Raw genomic sequence first — 10,732 nt, forward strand, 5'->3', positions numbered from 1 at the left:
TGGTGCGCAGAAATTGTGATTACACTTTGATTATGTAAAATTCATTGCTCTTTCTTTCCCTGGTAATGGCGCCAAAAACATGATGCCAATACCATGGTTCACAACTTCGCACAACTAACCAGCAAGTGCACTGGGTCGTCCAAGTAATACCTTACGTGAGTAAGAGTCGAATCCCACGGAGATTGTTGGTATGAAGTAAGCTATGGTCACCTTGTAAATCTCAGTCAGGTGGATATAAAATAATTATGGAGTTTTCGAAATTAAATAATAAAAGAAGGATAGAAATACTTATGTAATTCATTGGTTAGAATTTCAGATAAGCGTGTAGAGATGCTTTCGTTCCTCTGAACCTCTGCTTTCCTGCTATCTTCATCCAATCAATCTTACTCCTTTCTATGGCTAGCTTTATGTAATGCATCACCATTGTCAATGGCTACTTTTGGTCTTCTCTCGGGAAAATGATCCAAATGCCCTGTCACGGCACGGCTAATCGTCTGGAGGCATCACCCTTGTCAATGGTTACATCCTATCCTCTCAGTGAAAATGGTCAATGCACCCTGTCACGGCACGGCTATTCATCTGTCGGTTCTCGATCATGCTGGAATAGGATTTATTATCCTTTTGCGACTGTCACTACGCCCAGCAATCGCGAGTTTGAAGCTCGTCACAGTCATTCAATCATTGAATCCTACTCGGAATACCACAGACAAGGTTTAGACTTTCCGGATTCTCTTGAATGCCGCCATCATTCTAGCTTATACCACGGAGATTCTGATTTAGAGATCTAAGAGATACTCATTCAATCTAATGTAGAACGGAAGTGGTTGTCAGGCACGCGTTCATAGGGAATGATGATGATTGTCACGTTCATCACATTCAGGTTGAAGTGCGAATGAATATCTTAGAAGCGAAATAAGATGAATTGAATAGAAAACAGTAGTACTTTGCATTAATCTTTGAGGAACAGCAGAGCTCCACACCTTAATCTATGGAGTGTAGAAACTCTACTGTTAAAATTACATAAGTGAAAGGTCCAGGCATGGCGGAATGGCCAGCCCCTCTGATCTAAGAACCAGGCGTCCAAAGATCCAAAGATTCAAAGATGTCTAATACAATAGTAAAAGGTCCTATTTATAATAAACTAGCTACTAGGGTTTACAGAAGTAAGTAATTGATGCATAAATCCACTTCCGGGGCCCACTTGGTGTGTGCTTGGGCTGAGCTTGAATGTTGCTATGTAGAGGTCCTTCTTGGAGTTGAACGCCAGCTTTTGTGCTAGTTTGGGCATTGAACTCCACTTTGCAGCTTGTTTTTGGCGCTGGACGCCAGAATTGGGCAGAGAGCTGGCGTTGAACGCCAGTTTGCATCATCTAAACTTGGGCAAAGTATGGACTATTATACATTGCAGGAAAGCCCTGGATGTCTACTTTCCAACGCAATTGGAAGCGCGCCATTTTGAGTTTTGTAGATCCAGAAAATCCACTTTGAGTGCAGGGAGGTCAGAATCCAACAACATCAGTAGTCCTTCTTCAACCTCTGAATCTGATTTTTGCTCAAGTCCCTCAATTTCAGCCAGAAAATACCTGAAATCACAGAAAAACACACAAACTCATAGTAAAGTCCAGGAATGTGAATTTAACATAAAAACTAATGAAAACATCCCTAAAAGTAACTAGATCCTACTAAAAACATACTAAAAACAATGTCAAAAAGCGTATAAATTATCCGCTTATCACAACACCAAACTTAAATTGTTGCTTGTCCCCAAGCAACTGAAAATCAAATAGGATAAAAAGAAGAGAATATACTATAAATTCCAAACTATCAATGAAACATAACTCCAATTAGATGAGCGGGACTTGTAGCTTTTTGCCTCTTGAATAGTTTTGGCATCTCACTTTATCCATTGAAGTTCAGAATGATTGGCTTCTATAGGAACTCAGAGTTTAGATAGTGTTATTGACTCTCCTAGTTCAGTATGATGATTCTTGAACACAGCTATTTTATGAGTCTTGGCCGTGGCCCTAAGCACTTTGTTTTCCAGTATTACCACCGGATACATAAATGCCACAGACATATAATTGGGTGAACCTTTTCAGATTGTGACTCAGCTTTGCTAAAGTCCCCAATTAGAGGTGTCCAGGGTTCTTAAGCACACTCTTCTTTTGCTTTGGACCTTGACTTTAACCGCTCAGTCTCAAGTTTTCACTTGACACCTACACGCCACAAGCACATGGTTAGGGACAGCTTGGTTTAGCCGCTTAGACCAGGATTTTATTCCTTTAGGCCCTCCTATCCACTGATGCTCAAAGCCTTGGGATCCTTTTTATTTGCCCTTGCCTTTTGGTTTTAAGGGTTATTGGCTTTTTGCTCTTGCCTCTTGGTTTTAAGAGCTTTTGGCTTTTTCTGCTTGCTTTTTCTTTTCTTTCTATATATTTTTTTCGCCTATTTTTTTCTGCAAGCTTTGTTCTTTGCTACTTTTTCTTACTTCAAGAATCATTTTTATGATTTTTTAGATTATCAAATAACATGTCTCCTTGTTATCATTCTTTCAAGAGCCAACATATTTAACATTCTTAAACAACAACTTCAAGAGACATATGCACTGTTCAAGCATTCATTCAGAAAATAAGAAGCATTGTCACCACATCAATATAATTAAACTAAGTTCAAGGATAAATTCAAAATTCATGTACTTCTTGTTCTTTTGAATTAAAACATTTTTCATTTAAGAGAGGTGATGGATTCATAGGACATTCATAACTTTAAGACATAGTTACTAACTACTAATGATCATGTAATGAAGACACAAACATAGATAAGCACATAACATAGAAAACGAAAAACAGAAGAAATAAGAACAAGGAATGAATCCACCTTAGTGATGGTGGCGTTTCCTTCTTGAGGAACCAATGATGTCCTTGAGCTCTTCTATGTCTCTTCCTTGTCTTTGTTGCTCCTCCCTCATTGCTTTTTGATCTTCTCTAATTTCATGAAGGATGATGGAGTGCTCTTGATGTTCCACCCTTAGTTGTCCCATGTTGGAACTTTAATTCTCCTAGGGAGGTGTTGATTTGCTCCCAATATTTATGTGGAGGAAAGTGCATCCCCTGAGGTATCTCAGGGATCTCTTGATTTGCAGCCACATGTTCTACCACTGAGCTATAGACCCTTGAGATGAATCTTTCCATCTCCCATGACTCGGAGGTGGAAGCTTTTGTCTTCCCTTCCCCTTTTCTAGAGGTTTCTCCGGTCTTAGGTGCCATCAATGGTAATGGAAAAACAAAAAGCTTATGCTTTTACCACACCAAACTTAGAATGTTGCTCGCCCTCGAGTAAAAAAAGAAAGAATAGAAGAAGAAGAAGAAGATATGGAGGAGATGGAGGGATATGTGTATGGATGTGAGTGGTGAAAGGAAAACAGAAGGGATGACCATGAATGGATAGAGAGAGGGTGAGGTGGGTGGGGATCCTGTGAGATTCACAGATCCTGAGATGATCCTGTGGTGTCCACAGATCTTGAGGTGTCAAGGATTTACATCCCTGCACCCATTAGGCATGTAAAATGCCCTTGCACACAACTCTGGGCGTTCAGCGCCAGGTTGGTGCCCATTTTGGGCGTTCAACGCCCATTTGTTGCCCATTTCTGGCGTTGAACGCCAGAACCATGCTTGTTCTGGGCGTTCAGTGCCAGCTTCTCTCCAGGGTGCAATTCTGGCGTTCAGCGCCCAGATGATACCCATTTTGGGCGTTCAGCGCCAGAACCATGCTCTGTTCTGGCGTTGAACGCCAGGCAGATGCTTCCTCCAGGGTGTGATTTTTCTTCTACTATTTTTGATTCTGTTTTCAATTTTTATATTTATTTTATGACTCCACATGATCATGAACCTATAAAGACATATAACTAAGAAAAATATAGTTAGATAAAAATTGGGTTGCCTCCCAACAAGCGCTTCATTAATGTCAATAGCTTGACAGTGGGCTCTCATGGAGCCTCACAGATGTTCAGAGCATTGTTGAGACTCTCCAACACCAAACTTAGAGTTTGGATATGGGGGTTCAACACCAAACTTAGAGTTTGGTTGTGGCCTCCCAACACCAAACTTAGAGTTTGACTGTGGGAGCTTTGTTTGACTCTGCTTTGAGAGAAGCTTTTTCTGCTTCCTCTCCATGGATGCAGAGAGAGATCCTTGAGTTGTAAACACAAGGTTGTCCTTATTCAATTGAAGGATCAATTCTCCTCTGTCCACATCAATCACAGCTCTTGCTGTGGCTAGGAAAGGTCTTCCTAGGATGATGGATTCATCCTCTTCCTTCCCAGTATCTAAGACTATGAAATCAGCAGGGATGTAAAGGCCTTCAACCTTTACTAACACGTCCTCTGCTTGTCCATAAGCCTGTTTTCTGGAATTATCTGCCATCTCTAATGAGATTTTAGTAGCTTGCACCCCATAGATTCCCAGTTTCTCTATTACAGAGAGGGGCATGAGGTTTATCCCTGAACCAAGATCACACAGAGCCTTAAAGATCATGGTACCTATGGTACAAGGTATTATGAACTTTCCAGGATCCTGTCTCTTCTGAGGTAATGTCAGTTGATCTAGATTACTTAGTTCATTGGTGAACAAGGGAGATTCATCTTCCCAAGTTTCAATGCCAAATAATTTGGCATTCAGCTTCATGATTGCACCTAGGAACTTGGCAGCTTGCTCTTCAATAACATCCTCATTCTCTTCAGAAGAGGAATACTCATCAGAGCTCATGAATGGCATAAGGAGGTTCAATGGAATCTCTATGGTCTCTAGATGAGCCTCAGAGTCCTTTGGTTCCTCAGAGGGAAGCTCCTTATTGATCACTGGACGTCCCAGGAGGTCTTCCTCCTTGGGATTCACGTCTTCTTCTTCTCTTACAGGTTCGGCCATGGTGCTTATGTCAATGGCCTTGCACTCTCCTTTTAGATTCTCTTCTGTATTGCTTGGGAGAGTACTAGGAGGGATTTCAGTGATCCTTTTACTCAGCTGGCCCACTTGTGCTTCCAAATTTCTAATGGAAGACCTTGTTTCATTCATGAAACTTACAGTGGCCTTGGACAGATTAGAGACTAAGTTTGCTAAGCTAGATAGATTCTGCTCAGAATTCTCTGTCTGTTGCTGAGTGGATGATGGAAAAGGCTTGCTATTGCTAAACCTGTTTCTTCCACCATTATTAAAGCCTTGTTGAGGCTTTTGATCCTTCCATGAGAAATTTGGATGATTTCTCCATGATGAGTTATAGGTGTTTCCATAAGGTTCACCTAAGTAATTCACCTCTGCTATTGCAGGGTTTTCATGATCATAAGCTTCTTCTTCAGAAGATGCCTCTTGAGTACTGTTGGATGCAGCTTGCATTCCATTCAGACTCTGAGAAATCATATTGACTTGTTGAGTCAATATTTTATTCTGAGCCAATATGGCATTCAGAGTATCAATTTCAAGAACTCCCTTCTTCATAGGCGTCCCATTACTCACAGGATTCCTCTCAAAAGTGTACATGAACTGGTTATTAGCAACCATGTCAATGAGTTCTTGAGCTTCTGCAGGCGTTTTCTTTAGGTGAATGGAATCACCTGCAGAAGTATCCAATGACATCTTTTCCAATTCAGACAAACCATCATAGAAGATATCCAGGATGGTCCATTCTGAAAGCATGTCAGTAGGACACTTTTTGTTCAGTCCTTTGTATCTCTCCCAAGCTTCATAGAGGGATTCACCTTCTTTCTGTCTGAAGGTCTGAACGTCCACTCTAAGTTTACTAAGCTTTTGAGGAGGAAAGAACTTGGCTAAGAAAGCCGTGACCAGCTTATCCCAAGAGTTCAGGCTATCTCTGGGTTGAGAGTCCGACCACACTCTAGCTCTGTCTCTTACAGCAAAAGGGAAAAGCATGAGCCTGTAGACTTCAGGATCTACTCCATTAGTCTTAATAGTATCACAGATCTGCAAGAATTCAGTTAAGAACTGAAAAGGATCTTCAGATGGAAGTCCATGAAACTTGCAGTTCTGCTACATCAGAGAAACTAGCTGAGGTTTCAGCTCAAAATTGTTTGCTCCAATGGTAGGAATGGAGATGCTTCTTCCATGTAAATTGGAATTAGGTGCAGTAAAGTCACCAAGCATCCTCCTTGCATTATTATTATTTTCGGCTGCCATCTCCTCTTCTTGTTCAAAAATTCCTGATAGGTGCTTACTGGTTTGTTGTAATTCAGAGTCCTTTCAGGTTCTGGATCTGCTTCAACAAGAATATTCTTGTCTTTGCTCCTGCTCATATGAAAAAGAGGGACAGAAAAATAATAATTGGGATCCTTTTTACCACAGGTATAGAGGTTCCTTTGTGTGAGTAGAAGAAAAAAATGAGATGAGAGAGAAAGAGAATTTTCGAAAATAATTTTTGAAAAAGATTAGTAATTTTCGAAATTTTAAAATCAAAAGTTAAAATAATTAGTTAATTAAAAAGAATTTTTGAAAAAGAGGGAAGATATTTTCGAAAATTAGAGAGAGAGAGAGAGAGAGTTAGTTAGGTAGTTTTGAAAAAGGTAAGAAACAAACAAAAAGTTAGTTAGTTAGTTGAAACAAATTTTGAAAAGATAAGAAGTTAGGAAGTTAGAAAATATATTTTGAGATCAAATTTTTGAAAAGGATAAGATAAGAAGATATTTTTGAAAAGATATGATTGAAATTTGTTTTTGAAAAAGATTTGATTTTTAAAATCACAATTAATGACTTGATTCACAAGAAATCACAAGATATGATTCTAGAACTTAAAGTTTGAATCTTTCTTAACAAGTAAGTAACAAACATGAAATTTTTGAATCAAAACATTAATTGATGATGTTATTTTCGAAAATATGATGTAAAATTAAGAAAAAGATTTTTGAAAAATATTTTTGGAATTTTTGAAAATAACTAAGAAATTTGAAAAAGATTTGATTTTTGAAAAAGATTTTGAAAAAGATAAGATTTTCAAATTGAAAATTTGATTTGACTTATAAGAAACAACTTGATTTTTAAAAAATCTTTGAAAAAGTCAACTCAATTTTCGAATTTGATGAGAGAAAAAAAAGGGAAAGATATTTTTTTGATTTTTGAATTTTGAATGATGAGAGAGAAAAACGTGAAAATGATGCAATGCATGAGATTTTTAGATTAAAACAATGAATGCATGCAAGAATGCTATGAATGTCAAGATGAACACCAAGAACACTATGAATGTCAAGATGAACACCAAGAACATATTTTTAAAAAAATTTTAATGCAAAGAAAACATGCAAGACACCAAACTTAGAATTCTTTAATGCTTAGGCACTAAGAATTCAAGAATGCATATGAAAAACAAGAAAAGACACAAAACATGCAAATGCAAAGATCAAACAAGAAGACTTACCAAGAACAACTTGAAGATCATGAAGAACACCATGAATGCATGAAATTTTCGAAAAAAATGCAAGATGCACATGCAATTGACACCAGACTTATAACATGACTCAAGACTCAAACAAGAAACACAAAATATTTTTGATTTTTATGATTTTCTAATTTTTTTGGATTTTTATTTTATATTTTTCAAAAATTATTTAGAAAAGAGAAAAATAAGGATTCCAAAATTTTTAATATGAATTCCAGGAATCTTATACTTTTTAGTCTAAAGCTCCAATCAAAGAGTCAGGCATGGCTTAATAGCCAGCCAAGCTTTAGTATGTAACTCAAACATGACACGCCTGACATACCCTATCCAGAAGAATTGGGCATGACTCCATTGAGGTGATTAGTTGAAGACCAATCCCAAAGCAGTTTGGGTATGGCTTTACAGCCAGATAGGATTCAACATGTTACCATGAAACTCTAGAATTCATTCTTGAAAGTTTTGAAGCCATAGAATAATTTATTTTTGAAAACATTAGTTTTATTAAATTTTTTTTTTCGAAAATAGGTGAGAAAATTTTGAAATATTTTTGAAAAATTTTTGAAAAGAAAACAAAAGAAAAATTACCTAATCTGAGCAACAGGATGAACCGTTAGTTGTCCAAACTCGAACAATCCCCGGCAACGGCGCCAAAAACTTGGTGCGCAGAAATTATGATTACACTTTGATTATGTAAAATTCATTGCTCTTTCTTTCCCTGGTAATGGCGCCAAAAACATGATGCCAATACCATGGTTCACAACTTCGCACAACTAACCAGCAAGTGCACTGGGTCGTCCAAGTAATACCTTACGTGAGTAAGGGTCGAATCCCACGGAGATTGTTGGTATGAAGCAAGCTATGGTCACCTTGTAAATCTCAGTCAGGCGGATATAAAATAATTATGGAGTTTTCGAAATTAAATAATAAAAGAGGGATAGAAATACTTATGTAATTCATTGGTTAGAATTTCAGATAAGCGTGTAGAGATGCTTTCGTTCCTCTGAACCTCTGCTTTCCTGCTATCTTCATCCAATCAATCTTACTCCTTTCTATGGCTAGCTTTATGTAATGCATCACCATTGTCAATGGCTACTTTTGGTCTTCTCTCGGGAAAATGATCCAAATGCCCTGTCACGGCACGGCTAATCGTCTGGAGGCATCACCCTTGTCAATGGTTACATCCTATCCTCTCAGTGAAAATGGTCAACGCACCCTGTCACGGCACGGCTATTCATCTGTCCGTTCTCGATCATGCTGGAATAGGATTTATTATCCTTTTGCGACTGTCACTATGCCCAGCAATCACGAGTTTGAAGCTCGTCACAGTCATTCAATCATTGAATCATACTTGGAATACCACAGACAAGGTTTAGACTTTCCGGATTCTCTTGAATGCCGCCATCATTCTAGCTTATACCACGGAGATTCTGATTAAGAGATCTAAGAGATACTCATTCAATCTAATGTAGAACGAAAGTGGTTGTCAGGCACGCGTTCATAGGGAATGATGATGATTGTCACGTTCATCACATTCAGGTTGAAGTGCGAATGAATATCTTAGAAGCGAAATAAGATGAATTGAATAGAAAACAGTAGTACTTTGCATTAATCTTTGAGGAACAGCAGAGCTCCACACCTTAATCTATGGAGTGTAGAAACTCTACTGTTGAAATTACATAAGTGAAAGGTCCAGGCATGGCCGAATGGCCAGCCCCTTTGATCTAAGAACCAGGCATCCAAAGATCCAAAGATTCAAAGATGTCTAATACAATAGTAAAAGGTCCTATTTATAATAAACTAGCTACAAGGGTTTACAGAAGTAAGTAATTGATGCATAAATCCACTTCCGGGGCCCACTTGGTGTGTGCTTGGGCTGAGCTTGAATGTTGCATGTGTAGAGGTCCTTCTTGGAGTTGAACGCCAGCTTTTGTGCCAGTTTGGGCATTGAACTCCACTTTGCAGCTTGTTTCTGGTGCTGGACGCCAGAATTGGACAGAGAGCTGGTGTTGAACGCCAGTTTGCGTCGTCTGAACTTAGGCAAAGTATGGACTATGATACATTTCTGGAAAGCCCTAGATGTCTACTTTCCAACGCAATTGGGAGGTCAGAATCCAACAGCATCAGCAGTCCTTCTTCAACCTCTGAATATGATTTTTGCTCAAGTCCCTCAATTTCAGCCAGAAAATACCTGAAATCACAGAAAAACACACAAACTCATAGTAAAGTCCAGGAATGTGAATTTAACATAAAAACTAATGAAAACATCCCTAAAAGTAACTAGATCCTACTAAAAACATACTAAAAATAATGTCAAAAAGCGTATAAATTATCCGCTTATCACGCTCGCGTGGCAGGGCAAAATGCCGAATGACGCGGCCGTATGAATGACGCGATCGCGTAACGTGCGCGATCTGCATAATCTGCAGAATTCTCTGGGGGCGATTTTGGGCCCTGTTTTGACCCAGTTTTTGGCCCAGAAAAGCAGACTAGAGCCAGAGAACATGCAGAAACCAACAACGACATTCATTCTACACAATATTAGTTTTTATATCTAGTTTTACTCCTCCTCTAGGTTTTCTCTCTACACATTCATAGTTCTTAGGATTTTTATTGCTCTTTGCATTGGGATATTGAGAAGAGTTATTACCTCATCAAGACTTCGTCATTCTAGTTCGTTTTCTTTACTTGGCTCTTACTCTTCCATGTCCTTTAATTTACTCAATTTTACTATTGAATTATTTTTAGGATTTATTAATACAAGAATTACTTCTAATTTTAATTGATTTCTTTGATTTTTATTTATCATGACTTTCCTTAATTCCCTTTCCTATGTTATGAATTCTACATTCACAATGAGCGACTAGTTCCCTAACTTGATGAGGAGTTGATTGAAAGGAACCCTTGAGTTGGAATGCTCAAAAGAAAAATTGTAATTGGGTTTATTGTTGGATTGCCCTCTAGTCACTGACACCAATCCCTTTCAATTGAGTGGGTTGGAACTTGTGAATAGAAGTAGCATTCCAACTTGTTTGACTTTTCCTTACCTAGTAAGGGATAACTAAACAGAACATCCTTCAATTATCAATTAATCTAGAGAGTACTTCAACAAGAATAGGACTTCCAACTAATCTACTCCCGGTCAAGGCTTTTATTTAATTGAAGGATAAAATAGCACACCTTTCTGCAACTCGTTGGGAGACGACCTGGGATTCATACTCCCAGTATTTTAATTTTAATTTTTGTGACACTCTTCTAAATTGATAAGCAGATTTCTAGTTGGTTAAGAACTATACTT

The 10,732-nt window shown here is 38.3% G+C and overlaps 1 non-coding gene across 1 annotated transcript; it reads left to right on the forward strand.

Moving 5' to 3' along the window:
* Positions 1-5,681: 5,681 nt before the first annotated feature.
* On the forward strand, positions 5,682-5,789 carry LOC112752391 (small nucleolar RNA R71). The gene has a single exon (XR_003176830.1). It is a non-coding gene; the product is annotated as a small nucleolar RNA R71 (small nucleolar RNA).
* The last annotated feature ends 4,943 nt before the right edge of the window (positions 5,790-10,732 follow it).

The sequence above is a fragment of the Arachis hypogaea genome, chromosome 15 (genome assembly GCF_003086295.3).
Source record: "Arachis hypogaea cultivar Tifrunner chromosome 15, arahy.Tifrunner.gnm2.J5K5, whole genome shotgun sequence".
Classification (NCBI taxonomy): domain Eukaryota; kingdom Viridiplantae; phylum Streptophyta; class Magnoliopsida; order Fabales; family Fabaceae; genus Arachis; species Arachis hypogaea.